Source organism: Syngnathus acus, chromosome 20 (genome assembly GCF_901709675.1).
Source record: "Syngnathus acus chromosome 20, fSynAcu1.2, whole genome shotgun sequence".
Classification (NCBI taxonomy): Eukaryota; Metazoa; Chordata; class Actinopteri; order Syngnathiformes; family Syngnathidae; genus Syngnathus; species Syngnathus acus.
Genome location: NC_051104.1, coordinates 4,487,502 through 4,500,517, shown reverse-complemented (window position 1 = coordinate 4,500,517; position 13,016 = coordinate 4,487,502).

Sequence of the window (13,016 nt, the reverse complement as noted above, 5' to 3'; positions counted from 1 at the left end):
GTGGCTGAACATATTGAACTTGATGGAAAATATCTTTTATTGGAAAGCATTGTCTTTTGTGACAAGCTCTGCCTTGTGTCCACCGTTCAAATACGTCGCCTCTGTTTCAGCTCAATTTCTAGGCCAAAATAGCACTCTTTCATGATGGCTAAAACGTTCTTCCACTTATCCAGGAATCTGGGACACCCATCTCTGTTCTCAAACTCAACACTTGTCTCGCGAGGAGTCTTTCTTCTTTATGCAAAGAAAGACAACCTGTAAAGGTTTTGCGTGCTGTAGCAAAGTTACCTCGCTTGTACGCAGGATCAATATCTGCTTGGAAAATATTCCAACTTAAATAACCTGTACTGCATACTTCCCTGTATTATCTGTCATTTTATAAAAATATCACAACACTGCCAAATTTCTCCTACTTCAAATTCCCGCACAGTGTCTGGCCTGAAATGACTAATGACACAAAAACGATAGCCCTGATACAGATCCATCTTGGACAACAAGTGGATGGAAAATCGCAAATCAGTGTGCGCTTGGGCGGCCACACTTGATATGTAACACAGAACTCGGGAGGCTCGTGCAGATGCGGTTCTTTGGCACCGTCTAAGCAGCAGGCTCAAAGGTAAAACCCACGTGTACACAGGAGTGTAACACCTCACTTTTAAACAATCAGATTCAAACCACTTCCACTCACCATCCTTCATTTTTAGTCACTACTCCAAATTTAAAAGAATTAAGTTGTTGGCTTTTTGATGCATAGGCTCTGGTTTTTTATCTTTTTATTGCCCCCATGTTGTCATGAAAAAATCTTATTGTGCTTTTTTCCCCTTTTTCCTTTTTATTCTCTAAACAGTGTATCCTGAAAATCGGCTTTGCCAAGACCAGTTGCAGTCCTGCAAGTACGGATTTCTCCGAGCTGACAAGCATGATGTATATTGTTTCCTGTGATACATTTCAAAGAACAGACGGCATACTGTTGATAACTGACAAGCAGGAAGTCACAAATGGCAAAAGTGAGGAATGGACAACTGCCTACGCACACATACTGCAGCTCTACACTATTTTGTTACACCAGTTACATTTAACTTTACGTCGTCTCCCGCCTCGTCATTGTAAGCATATTTTTTAAATCCAAAAACCTTTCGCCATCCGTTTCCAGAGTAGAAGCACCTGTAGCTAAAGCCAAACTGTGGACCTGGATTTAAATTCCCACACTAAAAATCCATTGGATAAGTAAAATGAATATAAATTGGCTTTGAATAAATGTCGACAGAAACAGTGCAAGGGTTATATTCAGTTGTGGATGTTAGCCTGTGGAGCAGTGGCGGTTTAGTCCAAAGAGGCTCGGAGGGACAGCTCGGAAAGGGCCAAATCAAGTTCGGCCTTGGGGTAATAAACTAGTCTAATCAAAGCATACCGCTGAGACCCCTTTGGTTGCCATGCCAAGAATAGAGGCGATGATTGAGGAGGGGGTGGCCCTCTTGATAACACAATATTGATCTTGGCAATTCTCTCATCAGAGTTCATGCTACTTTCTTTGATGGAACTATTCTTGGATTATTGTTTTAAATTGCTGATATGACTTGAATTAGGATTAGAATAAAAATCGTCTTGGTTCTTAGCTCAAGGGAACCTCAACTAGCATTTATTTTTGCCAACCAAATTCATGAGACCTTACAGATGACCTGCATCCGCCCAACAAAAAATTACTGTAAGCCAATGTCTGAAATATGATAACCACCCTTACAATTGTGTCTGCTTTAAATTGCAAGGATTGAAGTATCGTCATAAAATTTTCTCAAACTCCTCACAGAACCTAACCTAAGTTTAACTGGGCACTGGCAGGCATTGACACAAATTGGAGAATGTAATGGTTATTCTTAGTCTGTCTCCGCTGTGGCTTGAATTGGCCTTGGAGGGATTTTGGGTTCAAGGGACAGTTTATTTGGTGTATTTTTTTAGGAGATGTCCGACATCACTGATGTGGACATGGCAGTGACAATTGAGTCAACCTATCCGATAAGACTTACCCTCATCCATGAGTTCAATAACCACAGCCTCTCCTTTACCCCGTCTGCAACCGAGACAACATCCAGCAGTATTGCGGGTGAGCCCGATTTCTGTATTCCAGCTGAGATTTAACTGAAATGAGAGAATGAGTAGAAAAAAAAAACTTGAGTTATAATAACATCTTCGCTAAGCGAGTACTCGCTGCATGGCTTTTCAGCCTGTTGGATGTGGTTTTATGATTTAAAGTTGGCCTGCTTCTAACAGTTTGAAACCCTAGAACCTACAGATGCTTTTGTAATGCTACTGAGGTTGCATTGGGAAATAAAAAAATAAATAAAAAAAAGTACTGGGATTGGATAAGCATTTGTTGTGCTTGGGGTTCTGGTAGTTTTTCTCTTCATATCTTAGTGATGCAATGTCTGTAACATCAATTGCCCAAAAAATGTGCTTGGAGTATGACTTGGAAGCAAGCGGATTCCTGTGCTCGGAGATGCTCCTCGAGCCAAGTGATGAGAAGAAAGCACATCCTGAATGGATTAAAAAAAATTGTCCCATGATGCCATCCAATCAGATTGATCTTGGGAGCATTGCTCAGACTCAAGTTTCTGTCCAACATGTTAACGGAGCAATAATCGGTCGCATTTGAAAAATATGCACCAGGAGATTGTGTTTTCCCTATCATTCATCAGATTTTATAAACCAGAAAATCTCTATATCTGCTGTCAAATGGATGCCAAGGTTATGTACATTTAAGTTTGCCTGTAAAGGATACATGCTCGAAAAAGCGGCTGTATCTGAAGACAAGTGCTTATTTTTTTTTTTAACTTAAATGTGTCCTCAGAAGAAGTCAATGAACATAGCTGCTAAAAACTAAGAAATTGAATTGTTTTCATTATCCCACTTTTTTAAACAAACTCAAATGAGTCTTTGAAGATCTTGTATGCTAAAGGTAATGCTTCTTGGGTGTGTGTGTGTGGGGGGGGGGGGAATAGGGGGGTGCCAATTGAGAAGATAAACCCAAGGATGAATAGCAGAGACAACATAAGCCTGAGCTTTACTCACGATGGAACAAAGTCGCCTCTAATGATCTAGTGTAACGTTATATCTGCTTAGTGGCACGTGCAAATACATTGAGGCTTGTATAAACAATATTTTCCCCAAGTGGTGCCTGGCTGGCAAATACTCTCCCAGATCATCGAGTGAACTCATTATTTGTTGTAAGGAAATGGAAAAGAAAAAATGATACCATAGTAGTGCTAGCACAGAACGTCAGGAATGCAAAGAATTTTCAATTCAGACAAAATGCTGTCTGTCTCCAAACAAAGCAAATCCAAAAGTCATTTTTATGGATTTCTTGTTCTGTCATTTAAAGGACAGCGATGACTTAAGATGATATAAAATAGTCAATAAACAGCTGTGAGAATGATACATTCCATCATATTAAAATCAGCGGAGGCAATTATGAGTACTTTCCCAGACATTTTATGACTGCCTGTCTGATGGATTTTGTCACTGTAAAAGCCTCGCAACCTTGGCCGACATATATGCTAATGTCGCTGTAAAAACCCATTGTAGCCGTTAGTGCACTTATTCGATATAAATAATATAAATAATTCTACCACTTTAGACATAAAGCGGCTACCCGGAATGTTAGCCCGATATCGAAGATATCAAATAAATGACTTGCCAAGGTTGCCGATTGTTTGTTTCCATCAATAATACATTCACGGAAGCCAAAGATTTCGAAGCCAGTCTTGATGATTAAATATTGGAAGGAGGTCACAGTTGAATTAATGGCCACGACTCTGCCTTTGCTGTCATCTTTCTTCCTCAGTTTTCCCCTCTGGGAATGGGATGGGAAATCCATCTGACAGAAAATGTTCCTTTGTAAGGTTTATTATTTTGTCACATACCAATTGGGTAAAACTAACATTATCTCTTATTTTGTCATTTTTAAATCCAAAACAAATCATTAAATATGATCTGAGCTAGCAATTCCTTTATTGGGTGGATTGTGAGTATTTTTTTTTCTCACAGCTTTTCTTCCACCAATGTGACGCTGAACATACATTTTTTTTAATTGTTGGAAGTTTGAACACGAAAGCTTTACCCGTGTCTAAACATGAAGTAGCTTAAAGGACAGTGGCCATCATTCATTCTATTATTTACTGTACATCTAGTATTTTTCCGCAATGACATTAGAATAATTGACATGTTGACCTTGTCATGTCTTCAAAAAAAAAAAAAGAATGCACCATGTCTGCTCTCACTAGACATCATTAGTGATAGATCAAGTGATGTCAAGTTTGAGAGGAAAGGCTTGACCTTTGACTTGAAGCACTTCAGTTTGACCAGTCGAGGTTATTCATTTCCTACATACGATGAGCATCTGCTGCAGATCCCATTCATCATTCAAACCATTTTTCTCTTGGATTCTTTCTTCTTAGCTGTGTATTTTTTTTCTTCTTGTAAATGATTATGTGCTTGATACGTTGTAGTCGCCTTAACTCTTTGGGCAGACTTCTTCAAGTTTTATGGCAGTAGGGACTAGAATTTCTATTTGCCTTTATCTGCCCTAACCTCCAACTCTAATGAGCACAAGTGCAAAAAAAAAATGGATTGATTTCAATAAACATAGCAAATAATAAGAATTTTGCCTTTGGTTATTGTGCCACTCGCCTAGCTTTGTATGTGACCTTAAAATGTCTGACATTAAAATGCCATTCATTTCCAATTACTGAGCCTGTTTTTCCAAAAGGCCAGTTACAGTACATCTATAATACAATAATAATAAAAGTTCCTAAATGTGATCTGCAATAGGGTGTTTAATATACACCAGATACAATCTTGGCTCTCATTGAAAGCAAAGCGATTCGGAAACTGTCTCATCTTCTCCTTTTGTATGTTTGCTGCCAACGGACACATGGATGTGTTTAACACTTGATGTTGTTTTAAATTAAGCCTAAAAGCACGACTCTTTTATTAAGTTTGGGGAACTCATACCATCATTCGAAGGAAAATGCCAATAAGTCATTACAACTGGGAGGTAACATTCTGATTCAAACTTTATTTTCCGTCACTTTTGTTGGTTGAAAGGTTTTCAATATTTTTGTGATATTAAATGTCTATTTTGACAAACCCGTTGGTCTCCTTGTGTTTTTGTTTCATGTTTTTATTGTCAAAGTCGAAAGTTTTATTTACTTATTTGTTTGTTATGGAAGCATCCGACTTTTTTTTAACCGGAATAGCAGCTGTGGGAGCCGTCCTGCACTTGTAGCTACTGTTCAAACACAGACTCCCTGCAGTTGTGGCGTTCGAGCGTCTGTGTAACTCAGTGTGAGTTGGTGCTGACAGGACCGGGCCTTGCATTGCTAACGGATCTCCAGACGTTGGCCCCCAAGGTCTCCTGCCTTTGCTTCCCCTTCTCCTTCAGCACGCTTTCTACATTTGGCCACATATGTGACATAATGCACGTGGACAACAGGCCTAAATATATGTTGTAACAGCCATGAGAATGATTGATGTCTTTAAAAGGTGCGCTGCCACAAATAAAGGAGGAGAAATACAGTTTGGGAGTGTTTGTAAAAAAAAATCTATTGAGCATTGATGCAAGCGTATGGATTTTCTTTACAATTTGTTATATGTGCCCCCACTAGTCTAAAAACAGTAATCTGATTAATATTTGTGGTATAACAGTTAAGCAGCAACATTTACAATCACGGCTCACCGGTTTTCTAAAGCTGAGCCGTGATTGGTTGTGACCTGAGACCTGGTAACTGTGATGTCATTTTCAATCAACAACAAGAGGCAAAATGGCCACAAATGCTTGATAAACTCATATTTGAGAAATAAAACATTCAGAACACTGTTTCAACTAGTTGGCCTGCCCAGAAAATATAATAACAAAGAACATTTTTGGGTTGAAGTCCACTTTAATGGTCGGAATCAAAGGAGCGGCTGTATATTTCAGACATGGCGTGGTGTGTATGTCAGATGATGAAAGATATTACAATCTGGATCTTTCCTTACATGATAGGAACAAAGCACACTCTGGTATAAAAAGAAAAACTGAGTCAAAACAAATTCCGTCAAACTACAATCCGTCCTCTCAATGAGACCAAAGCTCCCGTGACATGCCTTGAAACAAAAATCCACGTATAATAAGCAGAGCAGAAAGTTGTAAGAGTTATAAACAGGCTTCTGTGTTCCCTTAAATTATTTTCAAGCTGTATACCAACCACAATAAAATCTTCTTACATGACCAATTCTCATAAAACTCAGCTTTCACATGTTGTGCCAGTCACACTTGACGGACTGAGCCTAACACGGCATGCATGCCATTAACTTGAAATTCCTTCCGCTACTCCCAAAAAGTGCTCATTACTTTGGATTCATGACACAAAGAAGTTTGCTCGTGACCAGTCTTTGGGCAAAAATCCCAACAGATAGTCGAAATTTCGGCATTCATAGACATAGTCGAGCTGACAGGTGTTATTGATTGAAAGGGTAAATGTCCGAGATCATATAAAAACAAGCTGGGCCCAAATGTCTGTTTTTTCCATTTGTGAAGGAATACTATCTCCAGATCTGTCAGCAGTTAAAAAGCATAATCTTGAAGATTTGTAGGATTTTTGTAAATCACCTAGCTGATGGATTTTCTTTTGTCCGGCATGACGCAAATTCAAAGTTACTTCCAAAGTACATGGGTTCAAATGCTAATTTGTAGGGGGAATATTATCGAGATGTTCCATGCAATCTTCTCAGCTCAACACTTACCTTCTTTTTCCATCTCACCTCTCAAGTTAAACCAGTACTTAGGGAATTACTACGACACGAGACTAAAATTGGCTCTAATGGACTTGCGTGAGTGGCAGAAATGATTTCTCGCCACCACTTGCTGCAGTTTTTTCTTTTTTTTTGCTCCCTTTGGCATTTTTACTATCTGTAACTTCCTATATTTATATCCAGTACATATTTGATTTTGGGTTTCATTTGCGGGGTTGTATAAGCTCAAAATAATTTTGCTACAGTACATTACTGTCATATGAATAACACAAATTGCTACCATCGTGATTATCTTTCTCTTTAGGTCATCTTAGTTGCCAGTAGCCTAACCCGACTAACTAACCAACATTTTCATTTTGAAGTTATAAAGCACTGGATTCATTTACATCCTCGAGGTGATTGGAAAAAAAAAAAAAAAGACTTCACGGCCAGACACAGAATGAACAGAAATACTATCTGCACCCCATGTCTAGTATGTGGGTGATAAGGTCAGGCCTTACACACCTTACTCCCAGCCCAGCGGCCATCCAGATGAAACTAATTAACTCTTGTTCACTGCTGCTGTGAATTGACAGCTAAGGGAAGAAAGGTTGCTGCTGCTTGATGGTTTTCCCAGCCATGCAGGATCACCCCATGCTTGCTCTGAGGCTGAGTGTTAGGTCTGTAACACAGTGGGGATGACCTGACACCTGGTGGGACGTCATAACGGACGATGAGTAAGAGGAAAGGAATATCACTAAGAAACTATTAAGGCAATATTTGGTAATGAAGGCAAAATAAAAAGGAGGCACAATTTATACCTGTTCCCAGAAAGTAGGGCAGTGAACATTCTTTTAATTTAGAAAGAGAAACTCATATCGGTCGAGTTGTTTGGAACATCTCTGTATTTGATTCTGTGTTTCCCTCACACACAAAAAAAAGACAAGTCTGCTTTTATGATAATAGGCTGAGGAACAGTAGTCTCATTGTTTCAAAAACTTGAGCGGTATTGTTTGAACTGGAGCTGGACAGAGTCGATTTTCTGCAAAGAGCTAAAATGTGATTGCCGGGCAGTGTTGTTCTGGGACAACTATTTTGAAGAACGCCTTTTCAGATTTCAGCATTCGAGTTTACAGATCTTAATTGAAGCCTACAAGAGCTCGACTACTTGAGCAACTTTGCCTGATTATAATGAACTTCCTTGTGTGTTTTTAATATCCTTGGCCAGTAAAGATGTTTCTGATAAGGCATTTACTTTAACTACACAAAATCAGATGAGCCTATTGTGTTAGATTTCACTTGACATTCGGAAAACTTACTCAGCATATATGTAACACAGACACACCAAAACATGGTTACCATTTATTATCGTCAGTGGACGAGATTTTGTCCATATGACAAAATTATTGTCCCACAGCGGATCAGTTTCCTCTACAGGCTAACAAACTTCCTTCTCGTCCCTGTCATCTTTTTAGTCTCACCCCATCATCCTGTCATTCTCAGAAGAGCTCTTGTGTCTTTGAATTGTGTATCTGAATTTCTATTTGTCTATTTATGAAATCGGGAAAAGTAACGTAATATAATATTTTGCACCAACATCCATAAAATTAATTGCGTAAATAGAAGCTTGGTTTCTGTGCCCCCCCAGTTGCAAAATCCTATCTGCACCCTGATCTTCATTTGTAATGCCTATAGTATTTGAACATGTTGAAGAAAAATGTTCAAATGTCATGTTTCTCACTTTGTTCGCCTTGAGTGCCACTCAAGTTGCACTTGACTAAGTTTGAATTTCAGGGAAACCCCACCAGGTCCGTCTATCAACTGCCCCACAGCGGCTCAGTCAAAAATGCACATTTAGGTAAACAGAGCTGCCACCGTTCATCTTGTAAATGGCCGTTCTGGAAAGAAGTACAGTCAATTCCCGACTGTCTTCTCGCATATGGGCCATCTGCATTCAATTTGAACAATAACAGAAAAATGTTGCTCCTCAAATCAATATTATATTTTAGTTGATCAAGTGCTTTTTGGAGAATCCTTGAACCAATGCAAGGAGCAGTCGTACAGGCTCTTGAATTGTCCACCAGAGTATAGAGCAGCTTGTTTGATGAAGCTCCAAAAAATTCCCCCCCCTCCACAGCTCATCAGTCGACCAACTCGAGTTGTCTAACCTTCACGTTTCCCCTTTCCACAGTGCTCACTTTGATGGCTGTGTGGATTGTGGAGGAGGGGGGGGGGGGGTAAATTTGGTGAACTCAGTGAGGAGGAAGTTGCAGAGAAGGTCAGGAAAAGGTAAAAACACTCACTAAGGCTGCATGGGGAAAGAAATCATTTATACTTCACATTCTATATTCTGTTATTTGTCTCTTCCTGTTTTCTTTATTGTGTGATATGACAGATTTGAGATAACAAATCTCCTTCCTTTTTATTATTCGACGTGTTATTATAAAAACGCAAGCTGGCGTGTGAGTGAAGCTCAGCAATGGCTTCTCCAGCTCAGACATGGATACTAACGTTCATCAAATCAAAGCGTACAGTCTGCCTATTTTGCTTTCATTCCAAAGACTCAACTAGTCCAACGTAATGCCTTCTGTATTTGAAGATTTATGTTAAGTAAAGCTAAACCTTAGTTGCAGATGCTAGCGTTTTATGTTACCTGTGTTATTATCCGGCTCGGTCTCATGAATCGTTCTTTTGGACGATTTTTCTTATGTTTATACATTTATTGCGGCAACTGAAGCCTGAAGTGATGATGAGGGAAGAAAAATGGGCGGAGTCTAAAGAGCAAGTTGTGGTAATGCTAAAAATACAATATAGTTGTTTCATTTGAAATTAAATTTAACCACACCCTACTTTCTGATATTTTTTTTTTTGCCTCTGTCAAAGCCATCTCAATTAATATGCCCGCTCTCAACTGTCACTATTAAATGTTCGGAAACTCAGTCCCGGGGGTTTCAAATCAGTGTCGACCGCAGACGATAGAAAAATGTCTCCTTTGAATGGTTTTGAAAAGCTCTCGCTATGATAGGTTTCCATCGGGTCTTCCATTGGAACATCTTTGCGCAACTTCACATCCAACACATGCGAATGTAAGTAGCAAAACATTGTTTCTCCATCATCGAGCCATACGCCATTGAAATGGAATGTAGTCGTATGTCCAGCAGGGCTTTGAGAGTCCAGCAGCAGCGGCAGCGTCCCTGCTGACCCAGTGGCTAATGACAGTAAGTGGATTACAAGAAGGCCCAGGTCACTGGTCGCTAATATTTAGTCCACTAAAGTTACTTCCATGTGGCAGCCGCTGCACTACAGGGAATCGAGTGCTGAACCTCAAGGTAACTAGACGAGCCAATTTATTCACAGGGAGAGTCATAGAAGTTGATGGCGGCCAAGAAAAAATGACTAGGATTCAATTATTTTTCATTTTTAACTCCGGTGCCAAGTGCGGTGCCTAATAACTGCTTCTGTGACTGCTTGAGTGATGTGTTACAATTATGAAATAGCACACGATGGTCTCATGAGGAACTCAAATATTCAGGATTTTTGCCATTATTTTTCGCCCTGACCAAATAGAATTTATTTACCTTAATGAAAAAAAAAAGTCAGCGGAACTCGATGTGACTTGGCAAATGTCATCATGTCATAAGTCTTGTTATTAACAAGTTTAATGATGAATCGATCTATACTCTGAAAGTGATTATTTATACCGTCATTATTTCCAATGGAGAAGAAATTGTTTTGAAATATGAACAAATCAGAGGTTGACGCGACCTCCAACGGAATGTGGTTGACCATAAAAGGTTCCATGAAATAGGATTTGTCATAATACAAAAATGACAGCATCCCCTTCCTTTCATTAATTGAATCATGAAAATCTTTTTGTTATAAGAACACCGAAAAGTTCAACAATGCTCTCACACGAAGCCCTCGAGGAATATTTATCTTACGAGAGGGTCTTTGTCGGTGTCACTTTATGTTTGGTATGTTCTGGGAAACATCTTGACACGTTCGGTGGAGGAGCTTCTGGAAAATCAAGATCAACGCCATAGGGGGGCTGACAGGGGTCTGGAACCTGACCATGACAGTGGCAGATGTATCCGTTAGACCTGGCCTCCCCAAGACCTAGCCCATGAACCTACATACTCTGCAAACCATGTTTTGACACACTGTCAATCTTTTTTTTTTTTTAAATATAGTAGTGGTCGGTCTAAAGGTGTAAACGTGCTGTGGCTGTTTATGTTTCTAATCAAGCACTAGTTCAGCCCGCATTTCCCACCTGGGATGTGCGATGAGAGCCCGTACCGGACGGAACAAAACAAACAAAATCAAGAGGAAAAAGATTCCATTTGGGCCACATGACTCATGAACAAGAAGACTTTCCGCTGAGACGAGTCCCCCTCACGAGGTCACATCAGGATGTTGGTATATTACATATTGACCAGACAGGAACGCTACCCAGATCAGAGACGGCAGATAGAGGACAGATCTGTGCAAATGTCCACGCAACACATTAAACTGTCAAGGTGGCGGTGAGTCACAAGAAAGAAACCATGTGGCGGGGCCCAAGACAAACAAACTGTAAAGTGGTTCACCTTTGCCAACTAATAACAGTTAGCTTAACACTCAAGGGTGATGACTTTGGGATATCTGAAGTGTTTCGGAGGAAATGTACCACAAGGTCATGAAGAAATGGTGGCTAATAGGGACGCATCTGACAAGCGGCGAGATGTGCTGGGGCTTTTTTAGTCACAGGAAGCCCCTGGCTCAAACAGTATGTTAGCAGGTGTTGACGTGGGGGGGCGGAGTCAGACCGTGAGGACTTCGAAAGCTGTTTGAGTTTGGCTCCAGACAAAAGAACCTAATGAGTGATGAGCCACTGGGGGTTGCTTCATGGCCAGATAGCGGCTCAAGAGAGAAAAGATCATCTCCAAACTGGATCCATCTGAGGAGAAGGGGAATGCCCACAGGTTTAAAGTCTGTTTAGCTGTCTGGCACAATGTAGTTCTCCGGGGGGGAACCCGCCTAGAAGCTGACGCAAAAAGCCCGCCGTCCGTGCAGACAGACTGATTAGTCTGCTGGGGCTTTATAATTACATTGCAGATGTTGCGCTGGCGAGTTAAACGAATCCTATTGAGAAATTTCATTGCTCAAATTCATCTATGTCAAGAAAGGATATTATTTAGCATTTTCCTTTGGGGTCGCTACTGTTTGGGCCTTCTTGTCATTTGTCCCGGCCAGTCTATGTCGACACCATCTCCTTTGGGGCTTTCCTCCATCCGCAAGCTGCAGTGAAAATCAAATTCTTGGAAACGTCTGAGATTTGAGAGTGATGATACCAGACACTAAAATGTGTGCTGGCGGTTTTTACTCCCTGGTTCTCCTGTTTTATCGGAATGGCAGGACAGATTTTGGAGTGGCACCAACTTAAAGGTTTCAAGGTGCACCTCCTCAAATGACGAGGCCAGCATCAAGTCCCTCCTGAATCGACCACTCTATCTGACTTTCCACTCAACAGCTATCTTCATCTTATTCCATTAGAAGCACCCATGTGTTTGTTCACTTGTTTTCGCTCCAATTCCAAAAACAGAGCCGCTGTCCTCCATCTTGCCCCATTTGCCCACTCCTTTCTCACCCCAACCCCACCTTCGTCTTCCGACAGGGGAACAAAAAGCTTCCCGGAGAGAGGTTAAAATGCAAAAGTCAACTTTTGTTAGAGCTCCTCGGGTTTAACCGAACGAGACACTGCCAAATGTGGAAAGTCTCTCAGACCCCCAAAATAATTACACTAGTGGAGGTGAAGCAAGGGAGACAGATGAGCAAGGGGGTGAAGGAAGGAGGAAAGCAACATGGGGGGAAAGATGTCTTTTTTTTAATGGCGCTAAATGTTTGAAAAAGTAGAACCAGCTGTTATCGCAAGATGAGGAGTGGGAGCTGAGGCTACGTCATAGACTGAATCATGTCTGCTCAAAAAGTGTGCTAGAAGTCTTATCTGTTAGATAAATGTGTTTCTTACATTTGTTAGAAAAAAAATTTGACTTCACCCAAAACCTCCAGAGGGCAGGAGTGCAGACTTCTTGAGGTTACCCTTGAAGATGCAAACCAATCATTAGCGAGAAGAATAAGAATATAAAAGTCAAGCAAAAATAAACCTTAGAAATTCTGGGATAAAATTAAATTATAAGACAATCATCAATCTTTATCTTATGAATGGAAACAGCAGTGACCTTCCGAATCAGTAACGCTGTCCAATATAT